Source organism: Scyliorhinus torazame, unplaced genomic scaffold (assembly GCF_047496885.1).
Source record: "Scyliorhinus torazame isolate Kashiwa2021f unplaced genomic scaffold, sScyTor2.1 scaffold_151, whole genome shotgun sequence".
Classification (NCBI taxonomy): domain Eukaryota; kingdom Metazoa; phylum Chordata; class Chondrichthyes; order Carcharhiniformes; family Scyliorhinidae; genus Scyliorhinus; species Scyliorhinus torazame.
Window position 1 is genome coordinate 216,931 of NW_027307878.1, and position 25,760 is coordinate 242,690.

The 25,760-nt window shown below is 46.0% G+C and overlaps 4 non-coding genes across 4 annotated transcripts; all 4 read right to left on the bottom strand.

The window, feature by feature from the left end:
- Positions 1-2,807: 2,807 nt before the first annotated feature.
- trnar-gcg (transfer RNA arginine (anticodon GCG)) lies at positions 2,808-2,880 on the bottom strand. The gene has a single exon. It is a non-coding gene; the product is annotated as a tRNA-Arg (tRNA).
- A 3,016-nt stretch (positions 2,881-5,896) lies between these two features.
- trnav-aac (transfer RNA valine (anticodon AAC)) lies at positions 5,897-5,969 on the bottom strand. Its single transcript has one exon. It is a non-coding gene; the product is annotated as a tRNA-Val (tRNA).
- Positions 5,970-25,188: 19,219 nt separating this feature from the next.
- trnar-acg (transfer RNA arginine (anticodon ACG)) lies at positions 25,189-25,261 on the bottom strand. The gene has a single exon. It is a non-coding gene; the product is annotated as a tRNA-Arg (tRNA).
- An 82-nt stretch (positions 25,262-25,343) lies between these two features.
- trnav-uac (transfer RNA valine (anticodon UAC)) lies at positions 25,344-25,416 on the bottom strand. Its single transcript has one exon. It is a non-coding gene; the product is annotated as a tRNA-Val (tRNA).
- Positions 25,417-25,760: the final 344 nt, after the last annotated feature.

Genomic DNA, 25,760 nt, shown 5'->3' on the forward strand with positions numbered 1-25,760 from the left:
GTAGTGAAAACTATCTGATGTGGAGCTAATAATACCGACAATTATGGATAATATTTCCAAAACTTAAGGCAGCACGGTAGCCTTTTGGATAGCACAATTGCTTCACAGCTCCAGGGTCCCAGGTTCGATTCCAGCTTGGGTCACTGTCTGTGCGGAGTTTGCACATCCTCCCCGTGTGTGCGTGGGTTTCCTCCGGGTGCTCCGGTTTCCTCCCACAGTCCAAAGATGTGCGGGTTAGGTGGATTGGCCATGATAAATTGCCCTTAGTGTCCAAAATTGCCCTTAGTGTTGGGTGGGGTTACTGGGTTATGGGGATAGGGTGGCGGTGTTGACCTTGGGTAGGGTGCTCTTTCCAAGAGCCGGTGCAGACTCGATGGGCCGAATGGCCTCCTTCTGCACTGTAAATTCTATGAAATTCTATGAAATTAACTCAGGTGGACCAAACGCCACTGAGTCTCGGCCATCCCATCCTGTAATGAATCTAAAAATGTGATAAAGTCTGAAATGCGCAATAACCATTTCAATAGAGCATCACAAAGCAACACGATTATTATTATCGTGCAGGACCATGTGACGTTTTGGTGTATAGTTTAGCCTTCAACAAAAATATAAATTTTTTGGTCGATGTTGATCGATGTTGACCATTTCTGCCCAATGAAAAGGCGCCATCCAGGTTAGGGGCAGACTTCACCTGCTGAGAGACGGAGGGGCAGGTCCCAAGGTGAGTGCAACAACATCCCAGGGGCTATGTCGACTCCACCAGTTAAAAAAACCCTGAAGCGCCGCTGATGTGAATTTGTGCTGTCCCTACAGATCCTCACACTTGCTGCATTCACGCAGCTGTTGATCAATCTGCCCCGACAGCTCCTCCAAACACATCTTTTCATTCTTTGTTTCTTCCATTCCTCCAACAGAGAGCTGGCACAGACACGGCAGCCGGAATGGCCTCATTCTGTGGTGTAATCATTCTCTGATTCGATTCTAACCTCACCCTGTGGCCAGGAACACAAGGCCTTTTCTCATTTAATCTCTCCTGACTTGCGCATTATCAGAGCCCTTTCCTGTTGTTCTGTTTCCTCCCTCCGGGATTTCACTTGGTTAATACATCCTACATTTCTAACCTGTCCCAGTTTAAATGAAAGGTGATAGTGAAAGACGAGCTTTGTTGTCCTGTCGGCTAAGGCCGCCTGGCTCCCTGAGTTGTTCAAGTATTTTCCGCTTTCTCCGCAGATGTTAGATCGAATTTCGATGCCAATGACAGTCTGCTTAGGTTATTTTTGAGGGTCTCGTTGGTCTAGGACTGTGATTCTCGCTTCGGGTGTCTCGGTGTCGAAATTTGCGAGAAATCCCGCCTTCAAATCTCGGATGAGCCCTTTGATGCTGTTTTCTGTTGGTCACGCGACATGTTTTCTTCATTTCTTTGCGGCGCAGACGGCGGGATTCATTCACATGGGGTTAGCTTTGAGAAGCTGAGCTCACTCTGCAGGGAGCCAGTACGTTCCCGAGGAAATCGAGACATTTTCGAAAAGCTTGTCTATGTGTGGACATTCACTTATCTCTATTGACTAATTCCAGTGGATTCAGGCAGCTCTCTGTCAGTTTCATTTTATTCAGTTCAACAACATCAGACTGTGTAATCTCTCTTCCCCCTCCACCATCTGTTTCCATCAACATATTTTCATTCCTTCCATTGCTCCCCTCCCCCCGCCCATAAAATCCTGCTTGAGCAATCTGATCCCTGTTGCCAATTGTTCTCTGACACAGTGCTTACTTTGTTCTCCCATTAACACATTGTGACCTCTTAATGCGCCATCAGCACCTTTCTTAGCCTTGATTAGCCTCATTTACATTGCCTTTTTCTTTCTGTCCGAGACATTTTCGTCATTTTCCACCTATTGCTGACCACTCTATTGAGGCCCAATAGGGCACCCCCCCCACCCAGCCCATCCACAATAGGCTGAATCTGACCCCATTTCCAGTTCTCCAGCTTTGACAAAGAGTCACCCAGACGCGGAACGACAGCTGCCATCTCGCTCCACAGAGGCTGTCAGACCTGCTGAGATTGTCCAGTATTTTCTGTTTTTGTTTCAGAATGAAGCATCCGCAGTAAGTTGCATTTGTCGTTCATTTAGACATGTTTGAGATGGTGAATAAGTATGTTCATCTGCATTTGTAAATGCATGAAATTATGTTGTGGGTGTACTAGCTCCGAATATCCAAAATAGGAAGATCCTTTTCTTCTCATTGCCTGTCGAAAATTCAGTACTTGTGACTTAATGTGGAATTTATTTGAGTGGCTCATGAGAGACTAAACCTCATAATCCTCGAACATACGAGATCGGGGAACAAAAGTACTTTGTGCAAACATTCCTCACACAACATGAGAAGCACTTGATGTTTCTACCCGGTATGGACCCGGGGACCTTTCGCATGTTAGGGGAATGTGCTAACCACTACACTACCGAAACCGCTGGCGGTGCAGTAATCAATGGACTTGTGAAATGTTCAACCTCACTGTGTTGCCGCCTCTTCTCATGGTTCGGCTGAGATGCCATGTCACTTATTACAAGAAGACAGCCGTTTCTTTAAAACCGATGTCTCAACTTATAAAACAATCAGGAATGGAACTTTACAGACCTGAAGATAAGTTATGTTTTGCTTGAAGTGGAAGTTAAATTGAGAAGGCAGGGCTTTCGTAAATAACCACAACCGATACGAGAATGGAAGATGTCCTGCTCACTTTGCTCTGCATCAAGAATCAGCTGTCCCACCCACTGAGTTAAAGCGCAGGCCAAAATTCAGAAGTCCGAGCCAGCCAGGAGTCGAACCTGGGATCTCCTGATTCGCAGTCAAGCGCGTTATCCATTGCGCCACTGGCCCATTCGAGTGCACGCATTTGGCTGTTTCTCGTTGATGAAGACCAGTTACGAGATAGTCTGCAGCAGACTAAACTGGGAGTACGAGATGTTTCTGCGCGGTTTCGAACCGGTGACTTTTCGCGTGCAAAGCGAATTTGATAACCACTACACTACAGAAACAGTTGGCAACTAACGGACGTGTACAATGTTCAACCTCACTGTGTTGCTGCAGATTCGCATGGCGAGGCTGAGAGGCCAGGCCAGGCCACTTGTTACAAGACGACAGCTGTTTATTTAAAAAAAACAGATGTTTCAACATATAAAACCATGAGATGCAGAAATGATATCGAACTGAACATAAGTTCTATTTTGCTTAGCTCGGTCTTAGATTTGTGCCCTGTGGTCTCGAGGTATGGTTCTCGTTTACGGATTTTTAATCAATGCGAGCGGTCGTGGGTTTGAATCCAGGACAAGCCCTTTACTCCAGGTCAGACATTATGAATTGTTTGCGACGCTGACGGCGGCGTTGGTTTGCATTGGCTCACTCTGAAAAAGGTTTCTCAGGACTCGGGATGTTTCCGTCGTTTCTCTCCCCACAGATGATGCTCGAGGGAGACAGTGTCTGAGCTGGAGTGCGTTTGGATAGAATTGATGCTCCAGATCTGCGTTAACTTCACAGGGACGTGACCCATCTAATCCACAGAGCCAAAGTGGAGAATTGACCTGACGTGGAGAGCTGCATCTTAACGCTGACCTCCCGGACCTCGGCCTCTTGAAATGTTCCAAAGAAGCTCAACAAACACTCGAAGAACAGCAGCGCATCTTTCCACTGGGCACTTTACAGCTTTCACACTCAGAGTGTGTGCAACAGTCTCACACTGTAAATGCTGCCCCCATTCTGTGTGTCCTTCCATCGCAGATTTGGGTTTGAATCTTGTTTCCACTTGTTCTTTGCATCCGGGCGGTAGTTGTTGTGAGCTGGCACAGACACAGCGGCTGGAATGGCCTCATACTGTGGTGTAATTATTCTCTCATTCGACGCTAACCTCACTCTGTGGCCAGGGAACCCTAGGCCTTTTCTCATTTAATGTCTCCTGACTTGCACCCTGTCACAGCCCTTTCCTGTTGTTCTGTTTGCTCCCTCCGGGATTTCACTTGGTTAAAACGTCCGACATTTCTAACCGGTCCCATTTTAATGAAAGGTGATGGTGAAAGACGAGCTTTGTTGTCCTGTCGACAAATCCCGCCTGACTCGCTGAGTTGTTCCAGTATTTTCCGCAGATGTTAGATCGACTTTCGATGGCAATAACAGCGTGCTTCTGTTACTTTCCCAGGGCTCGTTGGTCGAGGGGTATGATTCTCGCTTTGGGTGTCTCGGTTTCGAAAGTTGCGCGAGATCCCGGGTTTAAATCCCGGACGAGCCCTTTGATGAGATTTTCTGTTGGTCAAGCGATATGTTTTCTTCATTTCTTTGCGGCGCATTCGGCGGGATTCATTCACACTGGGTTTCGTTTGAGAAGCTCAGCTCACACAGCAGGGAACCAACACGTTCCCGAGACAATCGAGACATTTTCTAAAAGCTTGTCTGTGATTAGACATTCACTTACCTCTATTGACTCATTCCAGTGGATTCAGGCAGCTCTCTGTCTGTTTCATTTTATTCAGTTCAACAACATCAGACTGTGTAATCTCTCTTCCCCCTTCACATCTGTTTCCATCACCTTATTTTCATTCCTTCAATTGATATGTTTTACCCTCAGCATTGCCCCCCTCCCCCAGCCCATACCATCCTATATGAGCAATCTGATCCCTGTCGCGAATTGTTCTCTGACATCCTGCTTACTTTGTTCTGCTATTAACACATTCTGATCTCTTGAGGCGCCACTATCAGCACCTTTGTTAGCCTTGATTAGCAACATTAACATTCCCTTTTTCTTTCTGCCCGAGACATTGTCGTCATTTTCCACCTATTGTTGACCACTCTATCGAGGCCCAATAGGGCACCCCAACCCCCGCCCATCCACAATAGGCTGAATCTGACCCAATTTCCAGTTCTCCAGCTTTGACAAAGAGTCACCCAGACCCGGAACGACAGCTGCCATCACGCTCCACAGAGCCTGTCAGACCTGCTGAGATTGTCCAGTATTTTCTGTTTTTGTTTCAGAATGAAGCATCCGCAGTAAGTTGCATTTGTCGTTCATTTAGACATGTTTGAGATGGTGAATAAGTATGTTCATCTGCATTTGTAAATGCATGAAATTCTGTTGTACTAGCTCCGAATATCCAAAATAGGAAGACCATTTTCTTCTCATTGCCTGTCGAAAATTCAGTACTTGTGACTTAATGTGGAATTTATATTAATGGCTCATGACAGACTAAATCTCATAATCCTCGAACATACGAGAACGGGGAACAAAAGTACTTTGTGCAAACATTCCTCCCACAACATGAGAAGCACTTAATGTTTCTGCCCGGTATGGACCCGGGACCTTTCGCATGTTAGGGGAATGTGCTAACCACTACACTACAGAAACCGCTGGCGGTGCAGTAATCAATGGACTTGTGCAATGTTCAACCTCACTGTGTTGCCGCCTCTTGTCATGGTTCGGCTGAGAGGTCATGTCACTTATTACATGAAGACAGCCGTTTCTTTAAAACCGATGTCTCAACTTATAAAACAATCAGGAATGGAACTTTACTGACCTGAAGATAAGTTATGTTTTGCTTGAAGTGGAAGTTAAATTGAGAAGGCAGGGTTTTCGCAAATAACCACAATCGATACGAGAATTGAAGATGTTCTGCTCACTTTGCTCTGCATCAAGAATCAGCTGTCCCACACAGAGTTAAAGCGCAGGCCAAAATTCTTAAGACCGAGACATCCAGGAGTCGAACCTGGAATCGGCTGATTCGTTGTCAGACGCGTAAACGATTGCGCCACTGGCCCATACGGATGAATGCATTTGGTTGTTTCTCGTTGATGAAGACCAGTTACGAGATTGAGGTAATATTCAGCAACAGACGAAACTAGAAGTACGAGATGTTGCTGCCTGGTTTCGAACCGGGGACTTTTCGCGTGTTAGGCGAATGTGATAACCACTACACCACAGAAACAGCTGGCGGCCAACGGACGTGTACACTGTCCAACCTCACTGTGTTGCTGCAGATTCGCATGGTGAGGCTGAGAGGCCACGTCACTTATTACAGGACGGCAGCTTTTTTTTTTTAAAACAGATGTTTCAACATATAAAACCATGAGATGTAGAAATTATATCGATCTTGACATAAGTTATATTTTGCTTAAGCTCCGTCTTCAATTTGTGCTCTTTGGTCTCAAGGTATGGGTCTCGTTTAGGATTTTCAATCAATGCCCCTGCGAGCGGTCGTGGGTTTAAATCCAGGACAAGCCCTTTACTCCAGGTCTGACATTATGAATTGTTTGCGATGCTGACGGCGGGGTTGATTTACATTGGCCCACTCTGAAAAAGATTCCTCAGGACTCGGGATGTTTACATCGTTTCTCTCCCCACAGATGATGCTCGAGGGAGAGAGTGTCTGAGGTGGAGTGCGTTTGGATAGAATCGATGCTCGAAAAGATGCACACGCATCTTTTGTTTCTTTGTTTGTTCCATTGCGCTAACAGAGAGCTGGCACGGACACAGCAACCCGAATGGCCTCATTCTGTGGTGTAATTATTCTCTGATTCGATGCTAACCTCACTCTGTGGCCTCGGGCCCAAAGCCTTTTCTCATTTAATCTCTCCTGACTTGCACCCGGTCAGAGCCCTTTCCTGTTGTTCTGTTTGCTCCCTCCGGGATTTCACTTGGTTCAAACGTCCTACATTTCTAACCGGTCCCGGTTTTAATGAAAGGTGATGGTGAAAGACGAGCTTTGTTGTCCTGTCGACAAATGCCGCCTGACTCCCTGAGTTGTTCCAGTATTTTCCGTTCTCCTCAGATGTTAGATGGACTTTCGATGGCAATGACAGTATGCTTCCATTGTTTGCGAGGGCTTAGTTGGTCTAGGAGTATGATTCTCGCTTTAGGCGTCTTGGTGTCAAAACCTGCGAGAGGTCGCGGGTTCAAATTCCGGACAAGCCCATTGGTGAGGTTTTTTTGTTGGTCAAGCGACATATTTTCTTCATTTGTTAGCGGCGCAGACGGCGGGATTCATTCACATTGGGTTTGCTTTGAGAAGCTGAGCTCACGCTGCAGGGAATCAATACGGTCCCGAGAAAATCGGGACATTTTCGAAAAGCTTGTCGTTGTGTGGACCGAATCCCTCAACAGGCCCAAAACCACCTTCGCGTACGGAAGGCCAAGCCTCGTGCAACTGACAGTATTGCACAGAGTGCATCTGACAAGAAGCACAATAAGGTGGTGGAGGACAAATGGTAACGGTGTCAGGGAGGCGCAGCCAACCACACCTGCATGTTCTGGATATGCCCCTTACTTGACGGATTTTGGGCAGCCTTCATTGAGGCAATGTCCAAGGTTGTGAGGGTGGACCCGTGCCCGCGGAATGGCAGTATTCGGGGTATCGAACCAGCCAAAGCTATTCATGGGGAAAGGGGTCGACCCCCTTGCCTTTGCTTCCCTAATCGCCCACCGAGGAATCCTGCTCAGCTGACGATCAGCAGCATGACTCACAACAGCAGACTGGCTGGCAGACGTGTCGCAATTTCTCCACCTGGAGTAAATAAAATTTGCCATTTGAGGGTCGGAGGAGGGCTTCCAAAACGCGAGGAGAGAATTCACCACGTGTTCCAACACCGTTCCGAAGCCAACAGCCAAAAGAGCGAGGGGAGGGTAAGTTTGTGTATGATCAAAGAACACAGAAAATTACAGCACAGGAACAGGCCCTTCGGCTTCTCACTCTGCGGTCTGTTTAGCACAGTGCTAAACCACTGGCTTTGAAAGCAGACACAAGGCAGCCAGCAGTATGGTTCTATTCCCGTACCAGCCTCCCCGAACAGGCGCCGGAATGTGGCGACTCGGGGCTTTTCACAGTAACTTCATTTGATGTCGTCTTATGACAATAAGCGATTTTCATTTCATTCATTATCTAAACCTTTCGCCTATTTTCCAAGGATCGACTTCCCTCTGTTCCCCGCCCATTCATATATCTGTCCAGATGCATCGTAAATGATGCTATCGTGCCCGCCTCTACCACCTCCAGGCACCCACCACCCTCTGCATTAAAACTTTTCCAGGCACATCTCCCTTAAACATTTCCCCTCTCACCTAGAAATCGTGACCGCTTGTAATTGACACCCCCACTCTTGGAAAAAGCTTGTTGCTATCCATCCTGTCCATACCCCTCATAATTTTGTAGACCTCAATCAGGTCCCCCCTCAACCTCCGTCTTTCCAACGAAAACAATCCTAATCTACCCAACGTTTCTTCATAGCTAGCACCCTCCATACCAGGCAACATCCTGGAGAACCTCCTCTGTACCCTCTCTAAAGCATCTACATCCTTCTGGTAATGTGGCGACCAGAACTGCACGCAGTATTCCAAATGTGGTCTAACCAAAGTCCTAAACAACTGTAACATGACCTGCTGACTCTTGTATTCAATACCCCGTCCGATGAAGGCAAGCATGCTGTCTGCCTCCTTGACCACTCTATCGATCTGCGTTGCCACCTTCAGGGTACAATGGACCTGAACTCCAAGATCAATTTTCCCCAGGACTCTTCTGTTGACCGCTCTTGAATTGAATCTTCCAAAATGCATCACTTCGCATTTGTCTGGATTGAACTCCATCTTCCATTTCTCTGCCCAACTCTCCAATCGATCTATATTTTGCTGTATTCTCTGACAGTCCCCCTCGCTATTTGCAACTCCACCAATCTTAGTATCATCTGCAAACTTGCTAATCAGACCACCTATACCTTCGTCCAGATCATTTATGTATATCACAAACAACAGTGGTCCGAGCACGGAATCCTGTGGAGCACCACTAGTCACCTTTCTCCATTTTGAGACACTCCCTTCCACCACTACTCTCTGTCTCCTGTTGCCCAGCCAGTTCTTTATCCATCTAGCTAGTACACCCTGAACCCCATTCGACTTCGCTTTTTCCATTAACCTGCCATGGGAAACTTTATCAAACGCCTTACTGAAGTCCATGTATATGACATCTACAACCCTTCCCTCATCAATTAACTTGGTCACTTCCTCAAATAATTTTATTAAGTTTGTAAGACATGGCCTTCCCTGCACAAAACCATGCTGCCGATCACTGATAAGTCTATTTTCTTCCAAATGTGAATAGATCCTATCCCTCAGTATCTTCTCCAACAGTTTGCCTACCACTGACGTCAAGCTCACAGGTCTATAATTCTCTGGATTATCCCTGCTACCCTTCTTAAACAAAGGGACAACATTAGCAATTCTCCAGTCCTCCGGGGCCTCACTCGTGCTCAAGGATTCTGCAAAGATAACTGTTAAGGCCCCAGCTATTTCGTCCCTCGCTTCCCTCAGTAACCTGGGATAGATCCCATCCAGACCTGGGGACTTGACCACCTTAATGCCTTTTAGAATACCCAAAACTTCCCCCTTCCATATGCCGACTTGACCTAGAGCATTTTAACATCCATCCCTAACCTCAACATCCGTCATGTCCCTCTCCTTGGTGAACACCGATGCAAAGTACTCATTAAGACTCTCACCCATTTCCTCAGACTACGCATAAATTCCCCCTTTTGTCTTTGAGTGGACCAATCCTTTCTCTAGTTACCCGCTTGTTCCTTATATACGAATAAAAGGCTTTGGGATTGGTCTGTGTGTGAGGGTGGGTGGAGGGGGGGGGGGGGTGACGGGACGGAACGAACGAGACAGCAGAGAACAGATAGGGAGGGGATGAGATTTGGAGGGAGGCTCGGGAGAGAGGAGGGGAGGCTGGAGCAACGCCAGAACGGATAATGGGGGCCGAGAGCAAGGCCACAAAGACCAGAACTCCTAAAGAAACACCGAAAACGAGACGAGGGGTGGGGGGCGGAGGGGGCGGGGGGGGGGGGGTGATTGTAGGGGATCACGGCCAATCTACAAAGTGGGAGAAGAGAAGGCGAAGGGGAAAGAGCTGCATATATGTAAATAGATGACAATCGCCTATTGTATGATATCTGATCGAATAAAGTATCTTTAAACAACAAAAACGGGGGGCAGAGATGGTCAATGAGTGGGGGGGCGGGGGTGGGTGTAAAGTTCTTGAATATTGTAATCGCTTCGCATACCCTTGTCTATTGTACAATGTATGAAATAAAAAACTGCAATAAAAACATTTTTTAAAAATTGTTACATCTGCCATTGAGCGTGCAGTAAATAAAAGTGGTTTGTTCGACCACTCTGCCTGCTATTTCGTATGTACCTCATGTTACTTCCGAATGCTGGAGTATACACTTTGTCTTGTAAATGGTTTATTTTGTTCAGGACCATGAACTATTGTGGCTGTAACATCTTTGTAAACAAGCATGATTGCAGATTCTGCCTAATTCTGGATATATTAATAGTCCTTAACTTGATCATGAAGCACTGTTCAACCTAAAGCAACTCGTGATAATGGCGAAGGGAAAAGTGAGCAACTTCTTCAGCTCATTTCGGAACTTGGTCTGGGCTACTGCATAGATGAAGGTGTTGTTGCAGGAACTGAGTAACTGAAGCATGTTGGTCGTTTCTAGAAAGATGAAGTGTGGGTCGTTGAAATCCAGACCGGTGAAGTAGGCCTCAGCTGTAACACGAACGTATAGGAAATGTCCAACATATGTGACCCAGAGGAGGAGGAAGCTGAGCGAGATGGCGAAGAGCAGGACAATCGACTACTTGCGATTGGCAATCGCTGGATCTCCGTCACTCGCGGAGCCCTTCAGCCTCCTGCGGGCTCTGCTGGCTTCTACAATGTGTCTTACAGTCAGGGCGTTGAGCAGCAGAATGAAGAAGAACGGGAGAAAGGGGGTTAATATGTGGTCGAGCCAGTCATAGGCTTGCCACGATGGTATAGTGTAATAGCTGGATTTAATATCACAGAACCAGGGCACCCCGTCCAATATGTACAGGGGCTGGTAGGTGAAGTAAAAGGGGACGTTCTTGACGTAGCTCAGGGTAATGGCCATTCCGATGACCAGCAGTGCGGTTTTCTCGGTGCAGTATCTGGTCTTCAGTTTCTGATAGCAGATGGAGACAAAACGGTCGAAGGTGAAGGCCATGGTCAGCCAGACTGAACCATTGCGGGTCGCATACAGGAGCACGGTGCTGACAGCGCATCCGGGGGTGATCGATAGGACACTGTATCTGAAGTAAATGCCACCAATCCGGCTCAAGATAACAGAGGTGACCATGACAAGGAGGTTAGTCACTGCTATCGCTACCAGGTAGTAGGTGATACACCGAGACAGTCCGCACCGTCCTCGGGATAGGATGATGATCGCCACCAAGTTGGCTGTAATAGAGAAAAGACAAGCGTCACTGAGCAGATTCCAAAAAACAGCTACTCCCTGGTCCATTCCGCTGCTGAATCCCTCCTGACCTGCCCATTTCGCACCTCCAGATTTCAATTAATCCAAAGGCATTACTACTTGATGCTAATCCAATGCTGGATTAAACGTTTGTCAATTCACAGAATATCGCAATCAGCCCCTGCAACAAACTCCGCTCTCCACTGGGTCTATTCCCGTGGCTGGCCCTCTTCTGAAGTTACAGACCATTTACAATATTCAATTCCTGCTTGACCGTGGGCTGAACTTCCAAACGCCCACATTCCCAAACCGACCAGAGGCCCGGACACTGCAAACTTCTACATTTCTCCACAGCCCATTGTATCGCCCGTCTGAAAGTCTGCCTTAGCTGAAGAGCTACTCAAACCCTTATTGACCACTTTCATATATCTACACTCCCGATCATTGTAATAGTTTTTGTGTGTCTCCTCGTGTCTGCGTGGGTCTCCTCCGGGTGCTCCGGTTTCTTCCTACAATCCAAAGATATGCAGGTTAGGTGGATTGGCCATGTTAAATTGCCCTTTAGTCTCCAGAAAGGTTGGGTGGGGCTACTTGGTTACGGGGATACGGTGGAGGTGTGGTCTTGGGTGGGGTGCTTTTTCAAATGCCGATGCGGACTCGATGGGCCGAATTCTGGCCTTGGGTCTCTGTCTGTGTGGAGTTTGTACTTTCTCCCTGTGTCTGTGTGGTTTCCTCTGGGTGCCTCCCACAGCCCAAAGATATGCAGGTTAGGTGGATTGGCTATTCTAAATTGCCCCTTCGTGTCTAAAACAGGTGTGTAGGTTAGGTCAGGCTCAGGGGTTATTGGGAAAGCGCAGGGGATGGAGCCTGGGCGCAGTACACATTTCAGAGGTTGGTGCAAGTTCGAATGGCCTCCATTTGCACTGATTCTATGATTGCCTAATAACGCCTCTATTTCAGCATTCTCCCGATTGTTTCAATTGCCTCATTGCCCTATTAGACTAGTCCCTCCCCATTCCTGTGCCACCCTGCAGCCCAATAACAATTTGTAGCAAATGGTTGCAATGCTTAACAATATAACGTCCGTGCAATGCTAACCATTATAATTCATATTTCTGCAGTCTAATAAACAGTTGTTCTATAAGTGTGACGGGTAATTTATTGACCATTTATTGTCCTGCTCTGTAATAAAAAATTAGTTGATGCACTCTAATATACCACAATGCAATAACGTTTCCAGCACGATCCTTAAAAGGAAGAGACAAGATTTCTGGAGATTCAGAAGAAAAACAAATATTATAGTTGAGATTCCTCTCTTACCTGGGACACCAATAATAGCGAGTGCTGGGTATTAAATGACATAAAATGGTCCATTCGCTGGTCCATGCATCGTCTTTCAGGAACCAATTGAATTATGCCAGGTGTACATACTCGCTCTGCAAGACGTGCAAAGGGTCCCTCACTTATAACAATGAGAGTCTCCAGAGGGGCAATTAACTTCCAACATGCACTTTAGTTACAGATCGGTGAACAAACAAATTAAGAAACGAGTCCATGCCTTTCATTTGTTCCCTTAGGAAGGGGAGTGAATTCATTGCCAACGTGGCAGCACGGTAGCATTGTGGATAGCACAATTGCTTCACAGCTCCAGGGTCCCAGGTTCGATTCTGGCTTGGGTCACTGTCTGTGTGGAGTCTGCACATCCTTTCTGTGTGTGCGTGGGTTTCCTCCAGGTGCTCCGGTTTCCTCCCACAGTCCAAAGACGAACAGGTTAGATGGATTGGCCATGATAAATTGCCCTTAGGGTCCAAAATTGCCCTTAGTGTTGGGTGGGGTTACTGGGTTATGGGGATAGGGTGGAGGTGTGGACCTTGGGTAGGGTGCTCTTTCCAAGAGCCGGTACAGACTCGATCGGTGGAATGGCTTCCTTCTGCACTGTATATTCTATGAAACTGCTGACTGCAGCTTCTGTGGTCCCTCCTAGCCCCAAGATAGTTCTCTGCATCTCCATCAATCAGAATTCCTCTTGTTAACTCTGAGCTGAAGTTTGGTCTCTGATAAAAATCTGCCTCTTTCAATCTCTGACATATTGTGCTTTTAGTTGATGGATACGTGGTTTGCGTATTTGTAAGTGTTCTGGTGTTTAGTGTTGCATTGATACACTAATATTGAAAGATATTTGCAATGAAGGAACTTGAAATAACTCATCGCTAACATGGGAGGGCGGATGAGGTCGAGCCGATCGCAGGCAAATGCTTTGTCCTAATAAACCGTACATACTGAAAGTGCCTTAAAATGGTTCAGTATGAATTTAAAGTTTTAGTGAAGGAACAATTGATACCTGGCTGGTGGAATATCAATTCCGATATCATTGGGGCAAGTAATTATCGAGACATGACTCAGAAGCAATAGCACCAAGTGCAGTGAAAATGGAGGCACGATCTATAAAATCTAGAAATGAACATTTTTCGGTCAGTGAGCTGTGGTGGCAAAATTACTGAATATATTTAAGAAGGAAATAGATTTCTGAACACTAAATGTGTCAAAGTGTATGGGGAATGTGCTGGGGTATAGTTTTAATAGAGAACTATTGAAATGAAATGAAAATCGCTCAGTGTCACAAGGAGGCTTCAATGAAGTTACTGTGAAAAGCACCTAGTCGCCACATTCCGGCGCCTGTTCGGGGAGGCTATTACAGGAATTGAACCGTGCTGCTGGCCTGCTTTGTCTGCTTTCAAAGCCAGCGATTTAGTCCTGTGCTAAACAGCCACATTGTGATCATGTTGGATGGAGGAACAGGCTCCAAGCGCCAAATGGCCTACTCCTACTACTATCTAAAATGTTTTGATATTTCGATGATGCACGGTTCTGTGTGGTATTACCTGAGATTGTACCTCGTAAACTACAGAGGCATTGTCTAGCTTAGTGCATCATTTCATTATAGTATAAAAGCAAATTACTGCGGATGCTGGAATCTGAAACAAAAGAGAAAATACTGGAAAATCTCACCAGGTTTGGCAGCACCTGTAGGGAGAGAAAAGAGCTAACGTTTCGAGTCCGATGACTCTTTGTCAAAGCTTTGACAGTCATTGGACTCGAAACGTTAGCTCTTTTCTCTCCATTCTGATGCTGTCAGACCTGCTGAGATTTTCCAGCATTTACTCTTTTATTTCATTATAGTAGGTGCAGTATCAGTTACTGCTGCACACACCATGCCATTGCTCATATCGCACTTGATTTGGCCACTGTTTATACTACACTGTGTTATGTTGTTATTAATACTCCACGTCGGAGGCATGTTGGTGACAAGATCTAATGCAATATAAATGTACATATGGTCTCGTGGACTTTATTTTTAATTTTTCCAATTAAGTGGTAATTTAGCATGGCCAATTCACCTTTCCTGCACATGTTTGGATTGTGGGGGTCAGATCCACCGTCCCTCTGAAAGAGCATCCTACTTGGCCCACTCCCCAGCCCTAAACCCTGCAACCCCACTTAACCTGCACATCCTTGGACATTAAGGGACAATTTTCGCATGGCTAATCCACTTATCCTGCACATCTATGTTGCTGATGGTGTAGCCACTGGGATGGCCACGTCCCGATTACAAAATGGACACTTGCAAAGAATGCAGGAAAAATTGGTCAATGCTAAGAAACAAGCAGGTGCAAGCTCTGTCTGTTGATTAGAAACTTAAACTCTCAGACAGGACAGAAACAACCAATGAATCTACATACTAATGAGCCATCTCCGGGGACAAAAGGGAAACATTTAGATACACAATGTTAAGGCAGGCTCCCCGGCGCCAGAAGAGGCTAAGACAAAGCAGACTGACAGTCACCAGGACACGCCCAGCGATCAGGGAACCACCCCTCTATTGGAGGAAAATCGATGCAACTGATTGAGAAAGACCCAATTAGTTGAGGTCAAGTTCAAGGTCCGCCCAAAAGCGCGCGGAGCCCTTTTCAGTATAAAAGATATTCCCCAAGGGAGAATCTTCCTCCTTTGGCTTTGGCTCTCACCGAGAGAGAGACGAGCCTAGCAGCTGCACCAGACCAACTAAGTTCCAAGTTAACGCACGCTACGAGATAGACGCTCCTAGTGGCTACACTGTAAACAGCTCAACCTATCAGCCTCAGAACCGAGCAACGGCCATTGTTCCTCTGACTGAGTGGGCACCCGAAAGTAAGTATAGGCTTTAGTAATAGTGGTAGTCTAGTTTGTAGAGTTTATGCATGAGTAGATTTGACTGTGTGTAAATAAATGAGCATTGCTTTTGAACATGCTAACTGGTGTATCGAGTCATTGATCAGTATTCGGTTCTGAACCTTGTGGCGGTGTCAAAAGATACCTGGCGACTCTTGAGTAAACATAATTAAACAAAGCCAAATTAAGAGCCAAACAAAGAGAGCAACAATGGCTCAGTATATCATCATATTCGCAAGGCCTAATGTTCATGCAAAATACAGAGTTCTCATCCAAACACCCATTGTTTACAACAATGCCCACCAAATTCATTAGCATTTCATTTGTTCCAGCTCTGGGCGAAAGAACTGCCCACCTCACATTATAAATAACCTGTTCCTGTCAACCAATTTAAAGATTGCTCCTGAGGAAGGAGCAGTGCTCCGAAAGCTAGTGATATCGAAACAAACCTGTTGGACTTTAACCTGGGGTTGTAAGACTTCTTACTATTTAAAGATTAGCATGGGGATGAACAAATTCACGTTGTCGCTTTCGATCTGCGCCAACAGGATGAACTGGAGATCCAATGCCCTGTGAGAACATTGATTCAATTGAAGAGAAAAGGAGCTTACAGGCAATTGGATGTGACTCGATGACGTTGTGAGCAATGTACCAATCAGCAGGCACTCGGATGTGACTCAACCTCTTCTCAACTCTTGGCGAAAACAATTTCAGCCTCAACCAGTTCTGCTGAAAGCTGCCACGATCTCTCTGCAAACATGTCACCTGTTACTTTGTATTTATTCCTCACAGCGGTCTCGCTTTTAACCGGTAAGTTCACCGTTTACTCAACTCTTTGTCACAACTTTTCTACACATGACATTCCGTCAGGCAGTTCGCTCAATACAAGGGGGTGGTGTGGGTGGTCGGACAAATAGATTGACCCCAACTTCGAAAGGTCATCCGAATTTCGCTGGTCCCAGCACGGAACACTGCTGGAAGTCGGCACATTTCCCGAGGGGATGAGAGCGGAAGAGTTGGGCTGAGATTGAAGCTCCTCTGGTGCCAGTGAATGACCTTGACAAACAGCAGACTGTCAAACACACAGACCGTTAGGACTTTGCGCTTCCAGTTACAGTGACTGAAGGTGAGGACCGGATCTCGTTAGAAAGAACGGAATCTTTGTGTTAGAAGATTTATTTAATCCGTCCAAACATTTTCCCGTTGCAACCACTGAGCTGTGGAAAATATATTTCTATTGTCTTGTCTGATCACTCTCTGAGGTTATTAGTCAGGATGACGGGACGAATCTGCGGTATAGACTTAGTGAATTCGCATTGTTTAATTTATAATCATTCTGGGTTCTTACAGGACATTGTCGAGGAGATTCCGTTTCACAGACACCGGCTGCAGTCACAGTGAGTGAAGGAGATGATGTTCAGTTGTTCTGTCATTATACAGCTACAAGCACGAACACTTATTACCTATTTTGGTACCGTAAGTATCCCAGCGGATCCATGGAGTACCTGCTGCAGATTAGTAAATACACCGGGAACACAGAGAGATCCCCAGGGGACCGTTTTTCAGCGGAGCTCAATGATACAATCCGCACCGTCCGGCTGAGCGTGACTAATACGGAGCTGACAGACTCCGCGGTGTATTACTGCGCGCGGAGACGCACAGAGACACAGAACTGGGCTGAACGTGTACAAAAACTGTCAGCACTCAGCATAACAGAGCGTTAGGCACACACTGTGATGAGCGGCGTGTCTGAAATGGAGCCTGAAATCGAGGTGAGATCTCAACTTTTCAATTCTAACATATACTTTTAGCACTAATAAATTTATTGCCAAAATAAAGCAATGGAATGGGGCAGTTTCGAGAATGAAAATTAGAATATTTATAGAGCTTCAGGTTCCAAATTGTTTCACCATCCCTGTTACAACAAAATGTAGAAAACCCAGCAGATAATTGAACTCAGCATATCATCCCATACAGTAATGTTTAACCGTCTCGCTGTTACAGGAATTGTGATTGGTGGATGGATATTGGACAGGGCGTCTCTCCTGCTCTTTTTTTGGAAATGGTGGCCATGCGATGTAAATACCTCCATTGGTATGTGTTCCACTGTGTCTGCTTCGCACAGAGATACATTCTGGAGGAAGGCAGTGTCCTCAATTTAACATATCATCCAGAGGCCAGGAACTCTGAGAGTGCAGCATTCCCTGAGGAATGCACCGTCTCCTCGATAAATTCCAGGATTGTTGTTCCTGACGGACTGCCCGTGTCCTGTTGAGGGGGAAAAAAACTCTGAACAGGCTGGAGACAGAATCCTGGAAAATCCCAGGAGATGGTGACCACTTATTTATCCAATCCGGGAAAAGGAGACTGGAATAAAGAATAGGAAATTAATAACAAATTAATGATCCCCATGGGAAAAGGAGGAGAATTAATTTAACCCCTGGAGTAAAATATGACTTGGCAAGCGAAAGTAAGACTTTTACTGATGTCGCCCCTGTTACCCACTCCGGATGGCCGAAAACATTTTCAAACCTCAGGAAGTTCATTTCCACTGCAGTCGGTGTCGTGATGTTGGAGATATTATTAACACAGAGGGCTTTGGGAATGTTTAATTCTCCGACAGAAAGTGTTGTTATCCTAATGCTTGAGCAAAGGGATTTGAGAGTCTAGGCATTTCCCTGGTTACCTTGTCGCAAATAGTAACCAGAACATTCTGTAACGACTTGGTGGACATCCCTTTCTCTTTCTCTCTGATATATTGCGGAATCACATTGATTAGAAACCTGCTAAATCTTAGTCAGACCACCCAGTGATATTGGAATACAACTATTTATTATGTTCACTGTCTCAGTCTCCACTGCCACCCTTCACACCCTCCAGGTACCACCATCGCTGGTTGACCACGGGCTTCCATTAGATTGACCTATGATTATGTTTGAGTGCAGTGGTTTCAATTGCCTCCTGCAGTTTGGTTGACGAGAAAACTCTCCAGCTCTTACGACCTGTCATTGGGCATAATGGAAGAGTTTACAAGCTGATCATCAGTCGGTTTAACCAGGCTACGAACCAGAAAGTCCTGAAGTGGGACTGGATTTCAGAGCCTCAGGACCAGAAACGTGCTCTGTGCGAGAGCTTCTGTAAGTCATACATAGGTTTTTGCCCTAAATACATGAAATGGCACGAAGCACAGATATTTCCTGTGCTCCTCAGCTGTCAGTTGTAACGGCGGTGAACTGACGCCTCTGTAAGTTTTGAACACAGATAAAGTACTAGCGCGCCATCCAGTGGAGTGTTGTCTGTGAAACATCGATTCTAAATTTATCCTCGAATATGGCGGGATTTTTATTGTGACATCTTATTACGGGTTTTATTACTTTGATTATTTTATCACCGCATCTGATAGATTTTTCATTGCATTACCGGATCCGCTCTGTGTCTCACTGTGTCTGCTTCACACAGAGATACATTCCGGAGTCCTGGATCGCGCTGCCATCCATAGATATGGTATTGGACTTCTTTGTTCTGTTAAAGGACAGGGTGTAGCGTCCTTTGGTCTGATTCCCCTGGTAAATGGAGGCGATAAATGTGGGAGCTCCCTGTCAGTGTCTGTCTGTACCAGACTATGGAATAGCCATAACCAATGGAGAGCCGACAGTTCATTTCAGCCCGATCCCCTGCCCGAGACAACTCCTACTCAGGGTGGGAGCTCTGATCCTCACACTGAACGGCTACGATAAAAAAGAATCACGCATAAACCACACGGCATGAAGAGATTGTTAAAACAATGCATCAGATAAGAAAATGAACTCACCCAACATCAGTAGCATCAGAGCTCCAGCTGGAAACAGCTCTTTCCTGGGGTTTCTGGTCACGATGATGATGGTGGACAAAAGGCGGATGAATCCGGGTCTGATTTCCAGACTGGGACTTGCTGCCGAGTCCGGGACTGAATGCTGTGCGGGTGAGGAGAGGGAGAGCTTTACATTCTCCCCCTGAATGTGAGACTGATGGGCCATATTGTCACCGATTGGACTATTATGGGATGTCGTTATCTGCCGTTACTCACGGTGCCACTGTGCGATTTGTTGTTTCTCAATTCATGGACCACGCGAATCGTCACTGATTCCAACCCTCTCTGCTTCCTGTGTGTAAGAGCAGGTTAACATGATTCATATAGTCAGTGCTCTGTTGTCTTTATAACAGAACAGAACCGTTCGTTATCTTCGAATCATAGAGTTTGACAGTCCAAAAAGAGGACATTCGCTCAGTACATATGTACTGTCTCGCATAAAGAGTTATCCACTGATTAATCATGATTGTTTCCATACATTTCATCATTTTAAAATTTCTATTTACTGGTCAGATATTTCTTCCTTAAGCTGATTGATAGATTCTGTTCCCGGCCCTGTTTCTCGTGCACTTGCTCCAGTTGCTGAAGTCTCTGCTCAGGATTATTGTCTCTTCACCTTTCCCAATCCCTCCCACACTGTCTGTGAAGTTAATACCAAACGAAAGAAGAGTCACAGAACCGATCCACGTGTTTGAACAGCATTTCCATCAGTGATCTGTACATATTTATGTGTGTCTGTATCTGTTCGAATATCTGCAACGCTGTTGATAAAACCGGGATCCTTTACCTCTTTAACGTCATCAGCAACGTGTCAAATTTCTGCATCGAACCCTGAATGCTTTCTCCTCTTTGACTCATTCAAATTATATTTACTTCTTAGTTCCTTCCTCGTTCTATCTACTTTATGTGTGTATATGATATAAACAGACACAACATTTATGGTTGTACTTTAGATCATCAGCTCTGTTGTTTGGTGGTTATTTAATGCAGGAAAAGATATGCTGGAGCAGACATACAGATTCCTGCACCATTGCATTGTTTACAGAACCAATGATAGGAAGAGGCCAGACGCAGTGATGTCTCCACCAGCACAATCGGTTCAGATCGAGAGCAGCAAACGGAAGTTGTGCGGTGGACACCGCAGTCTCTAAACTGAGCAAACTGTGCGGCGGTTACCAGCTGCCGTCACAAGTGCTGGAGCGGAAATAGCGACCACCCCGGAAGTCTGTGACCACCCTGCACCTGCTCGCTGCTCAAGTGACTGAGAACAAAGTGTGGGAGTGATATGAACGGCCCTGAACCATAGAGATTTAGGGAACGGAATGAGGGTTCAGTTTTCCTGTGTCTATTTGAAAACGCTGTCCCAATCGACTTTCACACCCCACATTACCCATGCTGCTTTCCCTTCACAATTCTCTTTTGAAAGTTGCCGTTGAATCTTCTTCCTTCGCCATTTCATGCGTGGAATTACGGACGGTACCATATCGTAACGTAATAAATAAAATATCTGCTGCTTTTGGAAACAATTAGTTGTGTTCTATACTACCCAAAATACATAATTTTAGAACATCGTTTGAGTGTCGCTTCTACTTTCTTTGTTAAAAACAATGAAGGCAAGCATCTCTAGCCTTGTGCAAAGATGTGCCTCATGCCTCCTATTCTGATATACAACCCGCACTTTCTCCGACGCCTTAACAATAAAGAACAAAGAACAATACAGCACAAAAACGGGCCCTTCGGCCCTCCAAGCCTGTGCCGGTCATGATACCAACCTTTGTTCCTACTTTGTCCTGCACAGGTTTTGGACAGAGCCGGTCAGCAAATAATTCAACAGGTTTCGCGTCACATTTAGAATCATCTGACATAAACATCAACAGCACTATAAGCTGAGTGTAAGAAGCTCCAATTTGCGTTTCTGGGAAACATTCGTATCTTGTGTGTTTCCGTGCACGCGGAATTCATTCAATGGCCGCATTCTAACAGCAATGAGATAAATCCGGCAGCAGAGGGCGCCATGTTCAAGCAGGGGCGTGATGACGTCATGCGACGGAACTGTCAAAGCCGATAGGTTTGGGAGACGAGGCGATGTCATAATGGGTTTGGTAGCCTGGGTGATGTCGCAATGGGCCTGGTCCCCTGCAGTGTGTGGGTGGAACAATGAGCTGAACAGAGCCCGGGTTCCCTCTCTCCTCTCAATCTCTGCCTCATCCCATTCCCATTCACTCACAGAGATTCAGCCAGACATGTTTCGGCTAATACTGGCGGCGCTGTTGGGCGGTAAGTACTGGATAATGTTCACCATGCCTGATTAGCCGATAATAGATTGTAATAATTAATGATCAGAAATGTCTATCTGATGGGTAGAGTAGAGCTTCCACAAACTCACACATTTGCAAACAAATTTAGGTATCTTATGTTTAAACTCTTGATATTTAATTCCGCCACTATCGCAGGCTAACAATACGCAGATCCAGTAACTCAGTCACCGATGACAAAACCCGGGGCAGAAGGGGATTCGGTGCAGTTGCATTGTCAATATTCAGAGCCGGACACTCGCTACGCCCAATGGTATCAGCAGCAAACGGCACAGCCATCAATCTGGATTATTCGCAATGTAATAACTCTGAAGAAAGATGCAGTTTCAGACGATATCTGGCACTGCTGACAAGTCTGAACAGAACGGTTACCTCAATATAAGCGCCCTCAGTATGGAGGACGGGGCGGTCTATTACTGTGCAATGAGGCACAGCGTTGTATATAACATAACACGCCGTAGAAAAACATTAGCGAGTATTTACTGGACAGCCAAGCTTTATTTAGTGTCATTGCTTGCGGGAATAATTTCACGAAAGCAGTCAGGTCTATCTATTGCAGTTATATTGCTGTCTCTGTTCTTGTACAAGTCAACACAGAGACAGTTTGGTAAATCATAAGGCTCATCTCCATGCGGCGATTTCTACAGTAAATTTAAACATGGAAGACCCACGTACTAGCAGAGGTAGTGAAAACTATCTGATGTGGAGCTAATAATACCGACAATTATGGATAATATTTCCAAAACTTAAGGCAGCACGGTAGCCTTGTGGATAGCACAATTGCTTCACAGCTCCAGGGTCCCAGGTTCGATTCCAGCTTGGGTCACTGTCTGTGCGGAGTCTGCACATCCTCCCCGTGTGTGCGTGGGTTTCCTCCGGGTGCTCCGGTTTCCTCCCACAGTCCAAAGATGTGCGGGTTAGGTGGATTGGCCATGATAAATTGCCCTTAGTGTCCAAAATTGCCCTTAGTGTTGGGTGGGATTACTGGGTTATGGGGATAGGGTGGCGGTGTTGACCTTGGGTAGGGTGCTCTTTCCAAGAGCCGGTGCAGACTCGATGGGCCGAATGGCCTCCTTCTGCACTGTAAATTCTATGAAATTCTATGAAATTAACTCAGGTGGACCAAACGCCACAAACGCCACTGAGTCTCGGCCATCCCATCCTGTAATGAATCTAAAAATGTGAGAAAGTCTGAAATGCGCAATAACCATTTCAATAGAGCATCACAAAGCAACACGATTATTATTATCGTGCAGGACCATGTGACGTTTTGGTGTATAGTTTAGCCTTCAACAAAAATATAAATTTTTTGGTCGATGTTGATCGATGTTGACCATTTCTGCCCAATGATAAGGCGCCATCCAGGTTAGGGGCAGACTTCACCTGCTGAGAGACGGAGGGGCAGGTCCCAAGGTGAGTGCAACAACATCCCAGGGGCTATGTCGACTCCACCAGTTAAAAAAACCCTGAAGCGCCGCTGATGTGAATTTGTGCTGTCCCTACAGATCCTCACACTTGCTGCATTCACGCAGCTGTTGATCAATCTGCCCCGATAGCTCCTCCAAACACATCTTTTCATTCTTTGTTTCTTCCATTGCTCCAACAGAGAGCTGGCACAGACACGGCAGCCGGAATGGCCTCATTCTGTGGTGTAATCATTCTCTGATTCGATTCTAACCTCACCCTGTGGCCAGGAACACAAGGCCTTTTCTCATTTAATCTCTCCTGACTTGCGCATTATCAGAGCCCTTTCCTGTTGTTCTGTTTCCTCCCTCCGGGATTTCACTTGGTTAATACATCCTACATTTCTAACCTGTCCCAGTTTAAATGAAAGGTGATGGTGAAAGACGAGCTTTGTTGTCCTGTCGACAAATGCCGCCTGGCTCCCTGAGTTGTTCAAGTATTTTCCGCTTTCTCCGCAGATGTTAGATCGAATTTCGATGCCAATGACAGTCTGCTTAGGTTATTTTTGAGGGTCTCGTTGGTCTAGGAGTGTGATTCTCGCTTCGGGTGTCTCGGTGTCGAAATTTGCGAGAAATCCCGCCTTCAAATCTCGGATGAGCCCTTTGATGCTGTTTTCTGTTGGTCACGCGACATGTTTTCTTCATTTCTTTGCGGCGCAGACGGCGGGATTCATTCACATGGGGTTCGCATTGAGAAGCTGAGCTCACACTGCAGGGAGCCAGTACGTTCCCGAGGAAATCGAGACATTTTCGAAAAGCTTGTCTATGTGTGGACATTCACTTATCTCTATTGACTAATTCCAGTGGATTCAGGCAGCTCTCTGTCAGTTTCATTTTATTCAGTTCAACAACATCAGACTGTGTAATCTCTCTTCCCCCTCCACCATCTGTTTCCATCAACATATTTTCATTCCTTCCATTGCTCCCCTCCCCCCGCCCATAAAATCCTGCTTGAGCAATCTGATCCCTGTTGCCAATTGTTCTCTGACACAGTGCTTACTTTGTTCTCCCATTAACACATTGTGACTTCTTAATGCGCCATCAGCACCTTTCTTAGCCTTGATTAGCCTCATTTACATTGCCTTTTTCTTTCTGTCCGAGACATTTTCGTCATTTTCCACCGATTGCTGACCACTCTATTGAGTCCCAATAGGGCACCCCCCCCCCCCCCCCCCCGCCCATCCACAATAGGCTGAATCTGACCCCATTTCCAGTTCTCCAGCTTTGACAAAGAGTCACCCAGACGCGGAACGACAGCTGCCATCTCGCTCCACAGAGGCTGTCAGACTTGCTGAGATTGTCCAGTATTTTCTGTTTTTGTTTCAGAATGAAGCATCCGCAGTAAGTTGCATTTGTCGTTCATTTAGACATGTTTGAGATGGTGAATAAGTATGTTCATCTGCATTTGTAAATGCATGAAATTATGTTGTGGGTGTACTAGCTCCGAATATCCAAAATAGGAAGATCCTTTTCTTCTCATTGCCTGTCGAAAATTCAGTACTTGTGACTTAATGTGGAATTTATTTGAGTGGCTCATGAGAGACTAAACCTCATAATCCTCGAACATACGAGATCGGGGAACAAAAGTACTTTGTGCAAACATTCCTCACACAACATGAGAAGCACTTGATGTTTCTACCCGGTATGGACCCGGGGACCTTTCGCATGTTAGGGGAATGTGCTAACCACTGCACTACCGAAACCGCTGGCGGTGCAGTAATCAATGGACTTGTGCAATGTTCAACCTCACTGTGTTGCCGCCTCTTCTCATGGTTCGGCTGAGATGCCATGTCACTTATTACAAGAAGACAGCCGTTTCTCTAAAACCGATGTCTCAACTTATAAACAATCAGGAATGGACCTTTACAGACCTGAAGATAAGTTATGTTTTGCTTGAAGTGGAAGTTAAATTGAGAAGGCAGGGCTTTCGTAAATAACCACAACCGATACGAGAATGGAAGATGTCCTGCTCACTTTGCTCTGCATCAAGAATCAGCTGTCCCACCCACTGAGTTAAAGCGCAGGCCAAAATTCAGAAGTCCGAGCCAGCCAGGAGTCGAACCAGGAATCTCCTGATTCGTAGTCAGGCGCGTTATCCATTGCGCCACTGGCCCATTCGAGTGCATGCATTTGGCTGTTCCTCGTTGACGAAGACCAGTTACGAGATAGTCTGCAGACTAAACCGGAAGTATGAGATGTTTCTGCCCGGTTTCGAACCGGGGACTTTTCGCGTGTAAGGCGAATGTGATAACCGCTACACCACAGAAACAGCTGGCAATTAACGGACGTGTACAATGTTCAACCTCACTGTGTTGCTGCCGATTCGCATGGCGAGGCTGAGAGTCCAGGCCAGGCCACTTGTTACAAGACGACAGCTGTTTATTAAAAAAAACAGATGTTTCAACATATAAAACCATTGGATGTAGAAATTATATCGAACTGAACATAAGTTCTATTTTGCTTAGCTCGGTCTTAAATTTGTGCCCTGTGGTCTCGAGCTATGGTTCTCGTTTACGGATTTTTAATCAATGCGAGCGGTCGTGGGTTTAAATCCAGGACAAGCCCTTTACTCCAGGTCAGGCATTATGAATTGTTTGCGACGCTGACGGCGGC